Genomic DNA, 17,266 nt, shown 5'->3' on the forward strand with positions numbered 1-17,266 from the left:
AGCTAGAAGAGCATAGTTATCCTGGGTAAGATCCAAAGGACGCTAACGGGGAAGATGTCCAGACAGACACTTGCCAAAGATTGCAAGGAGCTCCTGCATAGTGAAACTATTAAGATGATGCCACACTAAAAATTCTAGAATGGCAAAGTTATGAGCATGAAGTGTCAGCCTAGGACAGCCACAGGAATGAGACTCCAACCCTAGAGAAATAGGTCTTAGACATAAAGACAGAAGAGTGAGAGGGTTGGGAGTCAAGTCCAGTGTGTCCTGTTGTAAAACATGGGGTTGAAGAATACCTTTCTGCTTTAAACTCGATGTTTTCCCTGTTAGGTTTTGGGATTCCTTGGGACCAGTTACCCCTATTTTCTTGCCTATTGCTTTCTTTTGGAACGTAAATGGCTACTCTGTTTCTACCCTGCCACTGCATTCTGGAAGCAGAAAGTTTGAAATCACAGGCTCACAGCCAGCAGGAATGTGCTTCAGGATGAGTCATGCTTATGTGTTATCTACATCTAGCTTCTATGAAACTCTGCACTTTGGACTTTAAACTTTATGTTGGGATGAATTGAAAATTTGGGGCTATCAGGTGAAATGAATCTGCTTTCTATGTGAGAAAAACACAAGTTTGAGGGGACCAATGATGGCTTGCTGTGGTTTGGAATGTCCCCTTTAAAATTCTGCTGAAATTTAATCACTGTCTTAAAAGTATTAAGAGTCTATCTACCTAAACATATTTGACTTGTGGATGAATGTTATCTCAGAAATGGGTAAGTTATCTCTAGAGCACTGGTTCTCAGCCTTCCTTTAATATAGTTTCTCAAGTTGTGACCATAAAATTATTTTCATTGCTACTTCGTAACTAATTTTGTTACTGTTATGAATCATAATGTAAATATCCATGTTTTCTGATGGTCTTAGGTGACCCCCATGAAAGGATTGTTTGACTCCCCAAGGGTGTAACAACCCACAGGTTGATAAACACTGCTCTAGAGCAGGATTGCTATAAAAGTGAGTTGTCTTATCTGTGCTGTCTTATTTGTGGTTGCCTGCTCCCCTGTCATGGCACATGTAGCCATTGCCCAATGCTAATACTTTTGGACTTCACAGACTCTAGAGCTAAGTCAACTTCTATTGCTTGCAAATGACCTATTCTATGCTATTTTGCTGTACACAAAAATGCATTTAAGAGCCTGTGTATATTATATAGCATATATCCAAAATGGTCTTCATACAATGCTTTGGCTAGGTAACTAGGTGATGACAGTGCTTTTGATTTTCCTTCTGGCCAATCACAGCTGTCTTGCCCCTTCACCCACATTGCTCTTGGATTACATCTTCATCTATCAGTTGCTTCTAGGGTCCTTAAGGGAAGACAGCCTCACACAGGTAATTTTACACTTAAGAATGGTTAATAGTGCACATGAGTTTATGTAGAGGGGGCTGATATTGCATGCAACTAGTAGAAATTATACTTTGAATTTTGAGTTTTGGATTTTTATCTAGTTAGTAATGCCAAATATTATTTTCTCTAGTGATGTTGGACAAAGTCACAGTTCCCAGTTAAACCACACAGTTGCCAGGTGACTCAGTAATACTCTCCAGTGCTAAGCAACTAAGTTCATAGGTTCATGTCTGTTAAATGAATATTTGGATGGGGGGGGAGGGGTTTGCAGGATTTAACTATGTAGTCCAGGCTTACTCTGCATTCAAAAAATTCCCACTTCATTCTCCTAAGTATTGGGTTTATATGTGTGAGCCACCACACCAGACTAAATACATTTTGACCTATGGCATTTTCAGCATATGATAAATTTATTGGGATATATCTCCAATATTAATTGAAAATAATTTATCCAGTTACAAAATGCAGATGGACCTTGACAGTACCTACTTATAAGTTTGTTATAGAGACTAAGTGAATTAAGAGCTTTGAGCAAGGTCTACCATATACCATAAGCCCTGAATGATGGCTAGTTATTATTATTCATCCTTTTCTCCCAGGTACCTAAGACAATACCTGAGATGCAAGTAAGGGTTTTTTAAGTGACTGAATAATAAAGCACTGATTTCTCCTTAGGAGACAAAAGAGATTAAACACTAGGTATCATGTAGAGGTTTGCTAGAACTTGCATGCTTAACCTCAAGTGCAACCATTCATTTATTCACTCCATGAACAGTCATTTGGTGCTTAGTAGTAATGAATGTGACAGCAAACACCACAGTTATAAAAATGAAAATGACACAACCCTGAACTTGCAATTTTGTATAGCAGGGGCATGAGGAGATAGACACACGGATGATTATAGTTAGCAGATTATTGTAATTATCATTTGAAACCAATAACATATCTGCTACTGTGTATAGCAGAATAGCAGGAGAGGCAGAGGGATTCTTCAAGACTGGATAGCATTGGTGAGCACTGCAGAAAGAGCCACATCAATATAGACTTAAACACTAATAAGATGCTTGGGTATCCAGATGAAGAGTATAAGAGAATGCTTCCAAAACAATACACATCTGCAGACAGAAGTAATAGAGACATGGACATAGCATGGTGTACATTCAGCCTCTGCAAAAGCCTCACTGACATCTCATCTCAGGCAGAGAGTGATTGGAGTAAAAGGGATGGAGGGCTTGACAGAAACTTGGACAGAGAAAGCTTGTAACTCATCTTTGACAGCTTCTCATTGCTTTTCTGTAGGGCCACAAAGACAACTGATGAGTCTGAGGCAGAGTGTGAAATGGGTAGATCTTAATGATAAATCCTTTTGGTGGCTGCAGGGGAAGGACATGGAAAATAATTAAGGATGTGGGAGCCAGATTAGCCTGTCAAATGACACAAGGAGAGATAAAGCTCCTTCCTGGACAGTTGTGGTCATATAGATCAGTTTATGCGCATGTATGAGAGGTCCACAGAATGAACACAAGGGGAGATCTGGGGGTGCTCGATGCTAAACTTCAAGAGGGCATCTCAGAGACCTGAACTCCATGCCAGTCTCCTTCCCTTAAGAATTCTATAATGGAGTGTGACCATGGGTCTTCCAAAGAAAGATCAGGGTAGGTTGGCTTGATATATATATATATATATATATATATATATATATATATATATATATATATATATATCAGCAAACAAACAAACCAAAAAAGAAAAACACCAGGAACAAGAACAAACAAAACAACAATAACAACAAAGACAAAAGCAAAAAGCAAACTAGGGCCCTACTAATCCTCTTATTCACACACACACACACACACACACACACACACACACACACAGAGCGCAGTTGTTTTTCAGCTTTACAGCTTATAGTGATTATCAATTATATTTTCAGTATCTATATCCTCAGAAACATTTCTTTTTCTTGTTAACCCGTATCTCATAGCGCCTTAGGTTACCAACTCAAACTCCAACCATGCTCTACATTTTATATTCCAGGCCATTGTAAATTTAATTTATAAATTGGTTGAAGATAGCAAGGATGGGGAGAAATTCTGAGATAACATCATCATCTTCTCCCTGAGCCTCAGTTCAAAGGATTTGTGAATCAGGGCCCAGAAAACAGTAGACTTAATGCATGTATAGGCTCCTTTCCTTCCCCTCCCCCAATCCTCTAGTGCACAAGGGTGCAGCAGGGGGTGCTGGGAAACAGAGTCTTTGATGATGTGCCTTCCCTGCTGTGAAGACTAATGACTTCAAAGAGGGCATCTGCCATGCTGGGGGCTTCCATGGAACATCTGACTGCAGTGTAATTAGGCAAGAGGCCCAAGTTTAGGATATTGTGTCCAACAACACCCTCCCCTGCCCAGTGCAAAGCACAATTCGGGCAAGAGTAAGACAAGGCTTTTGAAGAACAGGAGTATCTTTGAAGCTAGCAGAGGGGAAAAAAAAAAGTCAAAAACCAAACTAAATAAAACCCAGGCTGCCTGTGGACTGCTAAACAGTGGCTGGAGTTCAAAGGTTTTGAACAGTGGAAGTAAGGCCTCTCTTCTTAAAAACCGTTTCCCTAGCAAGTGTTATGTCTGTTGCTCGCTAGAGTCCTTTGTTCTGAAAAAAAGAACTGTCTAATTGTATTGTCACTGGTGTTACCAACCAGTCCAGGAGCCTATGCCCTTGCCTTCCATGATTCTGTCATTTACAGCCAGCCTTCTGGTTCTCCAACCTGAGAAGACTTGCACCTGTACTGAACCCATGCAGACATTTCCTTCTCATTGTTTCCTGAGCGACACAGCACAGAACTGTTTACTGAGTGTTTACAATGTATTTGGTTACTAGAAGTAAGCTAGGGGTAATTTAAAGAATCCAAGAAGATGTGCATAGGTCAAATGCAAATGTCACAGGGACACAAACCTTCCTGGATTTTGAGTGTAGGAGGGGTTACTGGAGCCAGTCATCTGTGAAGACTGAGTGATGACTTCATTTCTAACTGGGCCTCTGTGAAATAGTTACTATTAATGACTCTACTTCATAGGAGAGGAAGTGGAGATGCAGAGAGCTCAGGGATTTGCTCAAGGGAAGTGGGTAGTTAACAAGAGGTAGAGCTGGGAATTGGACCCAGATGATCTGTAGAGTCTTACCTCTTAGGTTCCTCTGGCTCAGTTCTATAGAAACTTCAGGCTCAGTGAGAGACTCTGATTCAAAACACTAAGGTGGAGAATGACTGAAGAAAACATGTGATTCAGAACTCTAGCCTCCACATACACATGTATACCTTATACATTTCACACACGTGTACACACACACACACACACACACACACACACACACACACACACACATACACAGGAGGGGAGAAAGAGAGAGAATAGTTGGAAGATTTAGGCATTTTGAGGGGAAAAGTCTGGAAACATTTATCTGTACATAATGATCTGAAACATCAGAAAAATTAAGATCCACCCAGCCCACACCTGACAATGTTATTTTTTCTCAGGCATCCACCCTACACTGTACAAACGTTCAGCACAGTTTTGTAATCTGCATCAAGCTACCATAGCAATTAGCAGTGGGGCACAGGAGAAAGGCAGTCTCTCCTCTTCTAAAGGACAGAACTGACCACACGGGTGAAAGTCACGTGGAAACACATTTTTATTCAGCCCAAAGATCTGTTTAAGAATCCACATTGCAACAGTAGAGTGAGCTGCCTCATCAAATCCCATTGTGGCTGTCACTAACCATGTTCAAACAGCGCTTGGAAGCCCATCTGCTCCAAAGACTGCAGCGGGGTGGGGGGGGGGGGGGGACAACGTCTATACAGAATGGCACATTGGATAATGTGACCTTGAGGTGGACTTCTGACTCGAAGCTTCTAGATTTGTCAGTGATCCAGCTGATACACTCCTGCTCTCATGCCTAAATTTAGGTATGTGACTCACCACTTCCATGAGAGAAGCTCAAATTTAATAAGGTTTTATATAAGACCTGTAGCTACCTTTAGAAAACAGAGGTCTGATTATGTCTTTGCCAAACCACATGAGAACTTGATAATCCTCAATCAGTCACTGGCCCAGGAAGGATTTCTTAAGATGGGCACACCTTTTCACTTATTTAACAGATATTGACTGAGTTCCCACTATGATCCTGACAGTATGTGCAGGTATGAGAGTGAAAGGACACAGGCGACATTGTTTTTCCTGTGGTATAATTTACATTCTGGTGGTAGGTTTGGCTAGACTCACCTACCAAACTGACATGAAAATTGCACCATTTGGTGAAAGATCATAGGAGGACAAATTGGGTCACAACTAATGCTGAACAAGATTGGTGAGGACATACACTGTGTACTGATACAGAACTTACAAGCTTAGAATACCACTGAATACAACACATCTTCTTTAGGTTTTCTTAATAATCCTTATGATAATTTTATTAAATAGATACTATTATTTTATTGTTAATTACAATGAAATCAAAGCTTGTAAAAGCCATAAAATTAGCCAAAAGCAAAGGTCTTTTTAAGTAAAAGAAAGATTTGAGCGTATGTCTGTCATACTCTGCCTCTTTCGTTATGTTATACTATCTCTCATAAAGGTTAAATGTAAACAGGTGAGGGCTGTGGATGGGGCTCAGTGGTAGGGTGCTTGCCTAGCCTGCGAGAGGTTCTGAGTTTAATGCCCAGCACCTAAAGTAAAATAATAAAATGGGTGGGTAAACATTAGCCTAAGTAGTTGGGAGGTGTGCAGTTTGTTAGGTAACAGGAAATAATTTGAGCAAAACTGAGTGGGATCTGTTAAGAATATCCAAGACTATGCCTGAGAGAAAAACTTCTGAGTATGTCCCAGATGACCTGGTCCCTAAGTCAGGTAGCATGGGTAAAATGGGTAAGCCTGTCTTTCAGATATGAACAATATATTACTCACTCATGACTCACTGGGCAAGGGCTATGAAATTTGCCCACAGCAAAGACCTATCCAAGTGTTCCATTCACTCTTATTTGTGTCAGGAGGTGGGCAACTGTAGACCTCTGGAGGGAGTCCTGTTATATGTGGTGCAAGCACTCTGCTAAGATGAGTCACTGTGGCTGAATGCTGGCCACGATTCTGCACTAACAATAGCACAGAAATACTCAGCAACAAATGTCTGTCCCCACAGACAATCACAGCCTAGGGCCCCTCAGTATATATCTAGCTGAAGTGCCATTTTACCTGAATTGGGCAGAAGCCAATGGCACTTACTGTGCTTAGGCCTCCAGCAAGGTCCCTCTAGTGACTTGTTATCCTCTGTAGGATGCTACACCATTCTGAAAGATTCTCAACTCAGAACACATACTTACTGTTTTAAACTAGTCTCAACTCTTGAAGTCTCTGTCCTCAGAAATCTAAAGCTAAATTTCAGCCTCGTCCCTGCTTTCATCTTGAGCCTCTGGGGAACAACTGCCCTTGAAGTGCTTGACCAAACACAGTCTTCTGTAGGGAATGAGAGTTTATATTCTTGCCTGTAAAATGTGGACAAAAACCTTACCTTAAAGTTTGGAAGTAAGAATGAAATCTCATCTAGTAGTGTGTTAGTAAAATTGACGGCCAACTTCACACGATCTAGGATGACCTAGCAGATGAACATATAATTGAGGGATTTTGAGACCTAGTTAACTGAGGTGGGAAGACCATCTTGGATGAGGGAGGTCCCATCCCATGGGCTGGGGTCCCAAGATGCCTCAACAAGAAAAAGCTAGCTGAGCACCAGCATTCCTCTCTCTTTGCTTTCCAACTGCAGATGCAATGTGACCAGCCACCTTATGCTCTTATGTTCCCCACTACAATGGGGAACCAAAATAAACCTTTCTGGAGTTGCTTCTGTTCTATATTTTGCCACCATAACAAGAAAAGTAATGAACACAAGCACTTAGAAGGCTGACTAAAAGGATCATGTAGAGGCCAGTTTGTTACTATGAGTCTGATCATCACAAGTGTTGCTTCTGGACCTGGAGGGCAGAGGACAGAAATGCTTTAATAGCAAGCATGTGAAGTATTACTGTTCACTGGTAATGTCAACTCAACTTCAGGCAGGCATTTCCCAGAGTTGACCATCTGGTGACCATCTCATAGTAATGAACCCTGACTCCTCTTAAAGCCAGTATTTTCACATGGTTATAGAGTGAAGAGTCCCTGCTGTGCATCGGCATGGATGGACGGATGACGCCATTCTGAGAACTAGCGCCTGGAAGCCTCATAGAAGACTTGCAACTATAGAGCTAATTGGGCTAATGTAACCTCGGGTATTGTGTAGCTGTTTGTGCTGTCATTTTACAGTCGTCTACAACAGAAGTCTGGGCACTACAGAATGCAAAGGTCTTAAATCCAAAAGCCAACCATGAGTGGCAAGCTTGGCACTGGCTGAATTTCCTAAGCCAACACACTAATCTCAGTGTGGGAAACCCTGTGGAAAGATTAATAAACTAGGAGTTGCAGGAGATTTGTTTGTATTGTTGCTCTGAGACCACCAATGGAGCTAAATCTTGATTTCTTATTTGTTAATAAAACAATAAAAGTAGCCACTAGGTGGGAAGGAGACTACTTGGGTAGGAAAAAGTGATTCCAGTTATTGAACTCCACTGTAATATAATGAAAACAACCTAGATGTTGGCATGAGAGTTCAAGGAGTTCTGTTCATCCCTCTGTGATGCCAACCAATGTACTACTGAGTTTTAAATCATAATACACACACACACACACACACACACACACACACATACACACAAACACACATATTTTGAGGTGTGTGGTGTGTGTGTGTGTGTGTGTGTGTGTGTGCGCACATGTGCATATTTACTGCTTTACTGCAGGGGATGAAACTTTAGGTGACCTGAATTCTTTTAATTTTTGCTGCTCTTGATTTTTTAAAGATTTTTTTCTGTCATATGCACTTCTTTTATATGAAGCAAAACAAAAGATTCAGCACAAAACTAACTATGCTGTGACAAAATGTTTACTTTCTAATTTTTGAAATTATATATAACATCTAAAGCTTAGGAAAATAATTATAGCATGAATGATTGAACAAGAATCTAAAATACTTGTCTAGGAAGAATAAACCTTAAGATTACTTTTATGGAAATTGCTTTCACAGAAATTGTAGGTGTTTTAAACATTACTAATTGCCCATCTCTTAAAAAAACATTCAGTTTGTAAGATTTTGGTTAAGATACATAACATACACACACAGAGAGAGTTTATTTATTTATTCCTATTTTGGGAAGGTGTGTGTGTGTGTGTGTGTGTGTGTGTGTGTGTGTGTGTGTGTGTTTTGTATATACAGAAATGTGTGCAGGTGCTCATGGAGGCCAGAGAATGATGTTTGTGTCCTGCTCTGTTACTCTCTCTCACTGAGCCTAGAGATAGTATGGCAGCCAGCAAGCCTCAAAGATCCTGTTTGTTGCTGTGGATTATGCTCATTATTAATAAAAAACTGATTGGCCAATAGTAGGGCAAGAAGATATTGGGTGAGACAGCTTGACACAGAGAGAATGATGGGAGGAAGAAAGGGAAAGTCAGGAAAGTCCAGGAGACACAAGCTAGCCTGCCTCCGGGCAAGCAGGATGTATAGAAAATAAGGTAACAAGCTATGAGCCACTGCCAAAGCATAAATAGAAATATAGGTTAATTTAAGTGTAAGAGCTTGCTAGTAACAAGCCTGAGCTATGGTCTAGCATTTATAATTCATATTTGGTCTCTGAGTTGGTTATTTGGGAATGGGTAGTTGGGACAGGAAATGTCCAATTACAATCTATATTCTCCATAGTGCTAGACACACATAGCCAGGCCCAGGTGTCTTATGAGTGCTGGAATTTGAACTCAGGTTCTTGTGCTTGCTAAAATAGTGCTCTTCCCCACTAAGCCATCTCTGCAGCATCTCATGGTGATACAGTTGTAAAAATTATTCAGCATGGTATTCAGTCTTACATGCAATGAATGATAAAACTTAATTAGCATTGCATAAAGAATTGCTCAGTATTTGGGGACACTGATATTGTAGTACTATACTGAATATTATAGTGAATGTGTAAGACACTACTTGCTGTTGTTATACCGATTTACAGAGGTATGTGTACTAAAGACTTGGCCTGAATGCTAGACTTAAAAACCATTTCTTTCTTCTAGCTCACAATAACAGGTTAAAACTGAGAATTTTCCATTAGACATTGAGACTAACTACCTTATGGAAAATTTTGAGAAAAATAATGCACTGCAGAGATACTTGTAATGATCTGCTGTGTATCTTCCCTGCTTTCCGTGATTACAAAGGTTAGGCATATTCGTTGTTAAACTATGAGAAAAAAACAAATTATATGCAGATGGAAGGAGGTGGAAGCAAGAACTTTTGATGCACGGAAAAGGAAACTGGAGGAAATACACACAAATGGTAATGGTGGTTTTCTCTAAGCATAAGATAATGAGTGAATTTCTTTTTCTATTGATTAAAAAAAAGATAAATAGCTCAAATCGCCAAAGGGTAGAAAAATCCCAGCTTTCACCCGCCTAGTATTCTGAAACTGGAACCCAGGGAAACTGAGGGGGCAGGGAGCATTTTTAGTGGAAAACATCCATGCATTCAATAGAATATATGAATTCAGGACACTCTCTGGAAAGCATAGGCAAGACATAAAACATTCATTTCTATAAAATTGAAACAATTTATCTTCCATTCTTGAGCAGATGGGAGGGTAAATTGAGGTTGATTTTTTTTCACCCTGGTGGTCATGTTGGAGGAAATATGAGTATTCCCGCCTCCGGCACTGTTTAAAATAAGTCTCATGGTGCCTTGACTGGACTGGGCAGAGACAGAAGTCTGGTAGAGTGTTATCCCTCCTGTGGAGGGTGGGCAGCACTGTAGGTGAACGCCTGTCACTCAAATGGGGAGAGCCTGTGATAAAGATTAGTTTACTTGCCCTGGGAAGGGGAATGAATACAAGCAAGCCTGCCACCCACTTAGAGCTAATAACTGACTCTCAGAATATTACACACTTTTCATTCCTCTCTCTTAAATATTTATCCAATTGATTTATCTCCAATAGTCAGTTGTTACTACACAGCTTAGCCACCAATTATGTGGTCTAAGATAAGTTTTTTTCACCTCCGAGGCTCTCCATTTCCCAATCAGTAAATGAAAATGACTTTGAAGTCACTCTTCTATAAGCCCACCCTTATTTTCTCTGGAAGAGAGGGAAATACTGGTAAGAGGATGCCCCTGTTCACCAGAGGGTCTGGGAGCCGTTTGCTTATGAAGTTTTCTTAAGTTTGTCTGTACTTCCGTGCCATTTGAGGGACAGCATCAAAGATACACACTTAGAGGCTGAGGAGACACCTCACAGTTGATAAAGTATAGCCTTGCAAGCTTGAGAATCTGAGTTTGATTCCCAGAAGCCACGTTGGCTGTGATGGCTCATGCTTGTAATTCCAGCACTTGGAGAACAGAGACCAGAGAATCCCTGGGGTTTGCTGACCAGTCACTCTAGCCTAATTGGAGAGTTCCAGGCCAAGGAGAGATCTTGCCTCAAAGGGGTGGACAGTATTCTTGAGGATGACACCCTAGGTTGTCCTCTGGTCTCCATATACAAAGTCATGTGTACCCATATTTATACATGAGCATGCACACAGACACAGACACACACACACACACACACACACACACACACACACCACATTCCTATTAAAAACCAAACCAAAACAACAACAGAGATATGCTACAGACTCAGGGCCCTCTCCAAGTCCAATAAAATTGAAATCACCAAATGACAAAGTCAGAAATGGGGTCCAAAACAACATATGAATTGTTGCTCCATGGACTGAATTGGTGTGCAGGAGCAACTCACTTGGGCATAGCTTGCTCTTAGGTCATCCACAAGTGACCAAGAGGGTTATAAGTTTTGCTCCTAAGAAGGGAGTCAAGGGTTTTATCCAAAATAACCCAAGAATCAGCAGTAGCTCAACAAGGGCCTGTGTGCAGGTTAGACACACATACTGTTTGTCACAGAGGGGTCATGCCTTGGAAAACATAGGCTAGGTGAGTCTATCTGCAGAGGACAAAGTGCCTCCCATACGGTCAGGTGACTGGCCATACAGTTTTCATAGAAATTAGTCAAATAAAATGTGTTTTCACTTGAGAAAATCCCTAAGAGTGAGGTCCAGAGTTTCCCAAACCATCTGGTGGGTCTGGGAAGAGGCCGACTAAACCTTAGAGAAGATCCTGGCATGTATAGGCCAGTTTCAAGTTCTGGCTTGCTCATTCAGGGAGGGGGTGGTCTGTGGATTTGCAGTGGAATCAGGTTGCAGCCGGCTTCTGAAGAGACAGGACCAGAAGATTTGGGCTTCATTCCAAGAGCCTCCCTCTACTGTTCTCACACTGAAACGAGGAGGAAAATGACAGCAACATTGCTTTTAACTCTGGAGGAAGAGGGGCAGACAGAGGGGAGAGATAAGACAAAGCCAAACAAAAAGAGAGGGGAAGGGAAAAAAAGAAAAACAAATAAATGGGCAAATCAGTTCATTGAAATCTGTTAGGAATTAGGGACAACGATTAGAGATGGGGGGTGAGGAGCTAATAGGAAGATAATCCCATTTGTGAATGGCATGGCAGTGACAGGAACTGGGCACAGAAGATGAGGTGGACGGGGCAGAGGGGGGTTACTGAAGATAAGGCCGCAGCTGGTGGCCTTGCTGTGTGGTTTATCTGGAGGGTTGGGGGGAAATGAATGACCTCAGTGACAGAAATAAGCAGGGGAGTAGGGTAAAAAGGGCCAGACTGTGAGCTAGAAATAGGTTCCCCCAATTTAGGACATGTTGTGTTACCGAGGTTTTTTTTTTTTTTTTTTTTTTTTTTTTTTTTTTGGTTTTTTTGAGACAGGGTTTCTCTGTGTAGCTTTGTGCCTTTCCTGGAACTCGCTTTGGAGACCAGGCTGGCCTTGAACTCACAGAGATCTGCCTGCCTCTGCCTCCAGAGTGCTGGGATTAAAGGCGTGTGCCACCACCGCCCAGCACCTAAGTCATTTGCAAAGAGTTTTATAGCTGGTCAAAGAAGTTCAGACTTAGCCCCATCCCCGGATGGACTTACAGCTACACAGTGGCCTATTGTATAGAAGAGGTTTTGACAAACGCTTTAGGATATGACTCATCGGTGGCTTGAGGACCTGAGTTCAGCTCCCTGGAACCTACAGAAAAGGCTGAGCTAAAGGGAGCACATCTGTAATCCCAGGTTTGGGGAAGTGGAGATGGATGGATCCCTAGGACTTGGTGGCGAGCCAGTTGGTGACCTTCATCCGGTGAGAGATCCTATCTCAACCAATAATGTGGAGAAGCAATTATGGAAGAAACTTAATGTCAATCTTTGGCCTTCACGTGCATGTATACACATGTATATATGCGCATACAATGTACCCATACAAGTATACACACACACACACACACACACACATACTGGATTTTATGGATTTGTATGGGACATTGACTCATATCAGATTGGATTCCCTGCCTAAACCACTGGGTAAATAAGAATGGAGACGTTGTAGAAACAGAAGAACTTAAGCACCTGGGACAATGACAAGGCCATCTTCAAGCAGTGTGGAGCATGTATAAGTTAGTGAGTCAGTATCTGAGAATGTCCTGTGAAAGGTGTCATCTCCCTGGGCAGCCATGGGGAGAGGAGAGGAGGCGCTCTGCGAGCAGGGTCATTCCTGACAAGAGCTTTTAAATTCTCAGGAAAACACCTGCTCATTTCTCTCAGCAGGCCTCACCCCATCTCATGAGTTATCACTCTGTCTTTACCCTTCAGCGTCGAAGCCCAGTTATAGTTTATATTTCTCTATTGGAGAATCTCCTTGGTGTTGCCCTCTGCAGCTGAGATGCCAGAATAAGTAATCAGACTATTATTTACCAGGAGTCTCCAAAAGCATGAATTTAATCTAATTGTGGTATTCTGAAAGATGTATCTAGAGGCCCTTGAGTACACTTTTAATTTAACAAAAAGCCATTATTATGGTCTTTCTTAATAACTCTGAAGTATCTAAATAAATTCGGTGTCTCTTTTCTCCTCTGATAGTCTCGTGTAAATCAATCTCTCTTGCTTCTTCCAACCTCATTTATTGTTTTCATTTCTCATCTGTGAACATTTTCAATTTGTCTTTGCTGTTCTGGCAAACAAATATCAAATGCAGACTCTAAGGGGCGCTGGCTGTGCCATGCAGACCCAGTGATGGGAGGGTAAGGAATTACCTGGAAAGACAGAGAAGACACAGCAACCGTGCACTGGTTAGGGTACTCCAACTCCGGGCTCTCTCCCTGGCAGTTAGCTAATACAGAGTGTCAGGGATAGGGAATGCTCGATTTTGTTGCCAGCATCAAAGGCCAAGGATGTAACCTCAAACATTCCATGTTCTTTGAATGACCCATTAAAAAATCTGTCATCCACAACTTTCCTTACGTAGTCCTGAAACTAATTTTTATTTTTAGTGAAAATTTTTTTCTTATGCAGTGAATTCTACTATTTTTTAATCTTTCACCTGGACCTCTTCAGCTGTGTGAGCTGGAGCAGCTGGCTTTACTATGCAGATCAATACATGAGTGTCACAACTTGCTTGCTTTCTCCTGGGTATTGCTGGCAAGACTGAGGCACCAGAATTACTGCAATGCAAGTCTTTAACAGACTTTAGACTTAGGCTTTCTAATTCTTGGATAGTCTTTCCTGTGTGTCTACAGGATAATTTCAGGAATATATTTTACTTGAAGAATCTAGATAAATAAAATCTAGACAACTCCATTGCATATGTGAGTATGTGGTTTTTTTTTTTTTTTTTTTTTTTTTTGTGTGTGTGTGTGTATGTGTTTGAACAATTACTTGAGTTCATTATAGAGGGTTCCCAAATTACTTATGGAGGAAGAGGATACACAAACTTCTTTAAGGACCCACACTCTATTAACAGTTCTAGGGTCCTGTAAATGGGTTTTGGTACTCAAAGCATCAGTAAGCAAGACTTCTTTGAGAGCTAGCTTCTACCCGTTTCAGCTTTTTCTTCTGGCCATATGCAGAACATTTTTAAACTAAATTGAGCTACTTATCTGGAGACCCATGCTCCTCATGTCTCTACCTGCTAAATAGAACAGCTAAAAAAAAATCTGGCTTCTCCATGAAACTCTTTTCCAGTTCCTCAGCCTTACCTAAGCCACGCCTTAATTTTGCTCTCATAAGTATTGACCTGTGCTCAAAATCTTTCTTTTGGTAGGTCTTAGAACTCATTGTAATTGCTCATTGTGTACCCATCTTCCTATGTGGACTATTAGTTCTCCCAGAACAGAAACTCCACCGTGTTCTTAGGCATAGCAACTATGCATGTTCTTCACCTAAAGAGTAATGGGGTGAACATTTGCCTAAAACATGAATGAATTGAAGAGTAAATGATAGAACACAGTGGTGAGAGAGCCGTTCTATAAACTGTCTCATTCATGCACACATACTCACACACTGTACAATCATACAGACACTACATATTTATTACAGACACACGCAGAAGCCATACACACACACACACACACACACACACACACACACACACACACACACACACACACACATGACTGTATGAGTTAGAGGCAGGCAGCAGCTCTATTAAGTTTCAGATGCAACTTCTCTGCCTCACAGAAGCATCCATTTGTAACTTTCTGTATGACTGTCCTTGATCAATTTTCTTCCTTGTCTGAAAGTCACCAAATACTTTTTGTGTCACTTTTCCTTGGCATACCAATCTTAATTTCTCACAAAAGATTTCAACTATTACCAGACCTGAATTTGGCTTTTCTGCCATGAACCGACTGTAATCTTAATGTAGACCATATCAGAATGTTTGGAGGGAAATGTCAGTACCCCATATATGGGCTGCTCACCTTCACTGTCTAGAGCATTAAATACAAATTCCAGGAAAATAAGGTTTACCATTGATTTTCCATAACACTCCAATATGTATCATTACTTAGAAATCTGTCAGTTTTCAATTCAAGTGGCATTCTTTACAGTCAAACCAATCTCCATTAATTTTGGGAAAATCATCTAAAGAAACATGGCATTAGTTCGGTACCCTGATTTAAATCATGATGCATTGCATCTTCTACTTTTCACTTATCTTTTTATTTCAGGAGGAAAAATGCATCCATTTGTCTGGCATTGTTTTATAAATATAAACTCAAGCTGCTTATCATTTCTGTTCCAATGTCCGAAAGATACTCACTCCTCTCTCTCCTCCTAATAGTTGTTCTATGATTTTATTAGTGTCCACAATGAGACCTCATAGACAGTGACGATCACAGAATAATGGAAATTAGAGATGGAAATGACAGATTAGGTGTCTTTGTCTATTTCCTGGGGCTAATGTTCTCGTCAGTCTCAGTCTGCAGCTCAGTGCTTTGGTCTATCTTGTTCTAAATGACACCAGTGCTGGGACCTCTAACATTTCCCCCGAGGCTCTTGTCTGCATCCTAAGACTGTCTCTACATCCAGCCATAGGGAATAACAAAAGCTTTGCAATTACCAAGTGAAGTCAGGCCATCCTCACACGCTATGTCTGCAAGGCTAGGAGGGATGTGGAGGCTTGAGCGATTAACTACCAAATCCAATCACTACAGAGGGCTAGGCTGGATCATTTAGAGCAAACGTGAAATGATATTTCGTAGTTGTTTTCTTCAGTGGCAAGATTGCAGGCTATGAGGTAGAGAGGTGGTTATCCATCACCTTTTACAACATTTTACTCAACAGGGATTGTGGTCAGCTGAGACTCTCAGCCATCACATAAGGCAAAGGGCTGGCACCACAACTGTGCAAACAGCTCAGCAGCAATGAGAGTCAGGGAACAATGAGGAATTTAAATAGTGAATGTCATTCTGTATTCACACCTCACCTGACATCTATTAGCCAGTCCTCTACTCTCCTCACCAAACACTTTTCTTTAACATCTGTGGACTGCCTATCTGATAAAAGCTCCAAGTCCATTCAAATCAAGCTATTCTTCATTCTCACTAACACAAGAGTTTCATGGTGTTTTAACTTCCCTAACTTTTCTGACCTGTGACTCAGATTTCAGTTTCCTATCTTCATTTACTCTTGTTCTTATCCCTCAACTTCAACCGGTTCCAGAACATTTGCCCTCTTCCATGTCTATGGGCATCTATCAAACCTTGACTAGTCATCGGCTGGCTAAGGCACCTGAGTTGAGTTCTTCTCTCCCCTTATCATAAATCACTCCCTCTGGCTCCTCAATCATTTTTATTGCTCGTCTCCAAACTCTCACCCATTTGTCACCATATTTATTGCTTCGAAAGTCCAGAACTACACTGAATAGTATAGGTTTGGTCTCATCAGCATCACGTAGAGGGGCTGATCATGGACCCAGGAGTGAGAGTCTCTGTGTCAATGTCAGAAATAACATTTTTTTTTTACTTTGTCAGACTGCAAACACAGATATACTTTGCAGTCTAGGAAATCACTTACCAACAAGTTTTGCTTTGATTTCCTTCTGATTCTCCCAAGACCATTGATTGCTATTATTAGCTAGCATTTATTGATCCTTCCCACCATTTGCCCAGTGCAAGAAGCAAGCTCTCAGAATTCAAAACAAGACACAAAAATTGTTTTTAAAAGTCACAATACAAGACACACAGTGGTGATGTTTCCTTAATGATATATGATTACTTCATTTCATTGTATCATAGACTCAAAACCTATGCACATGGTAAATTTATGTTATGTATGTTTTATTACAATAAAACCATTCAAAAATGTAAGAACATAATA

General features: G+C 41.0%; 1 protein-coding gene across 1 annotated transcript in view; it reads right to left on the reverse strand.

Moving 5' to 3' along the window:
* Astn1 (astrotactin 1) overlaps positions 1–17,266 on the reverse strand; it is a 214,955-nt gene that overhangs the window by 147,652 nt on the left and 50,037 nt on the right. The window lies entirely within an intron of this gene.

The sequence above is a fragment of the Peromyscus eremicus genome, chromosome 15 (assembly GCF_949786415.1).
Source record: "Peromyscus eremicus chromosome 15, PerEre_H2_v1, whole genome shotgun sequence".
In the NCBI taxonomy this organism is placed as follows: Eukaryota; Metazoa; Chordata; class Mammalia; order Rodentia; family Cricetidae; genus Peromyscus; species Peromyscus eremicus.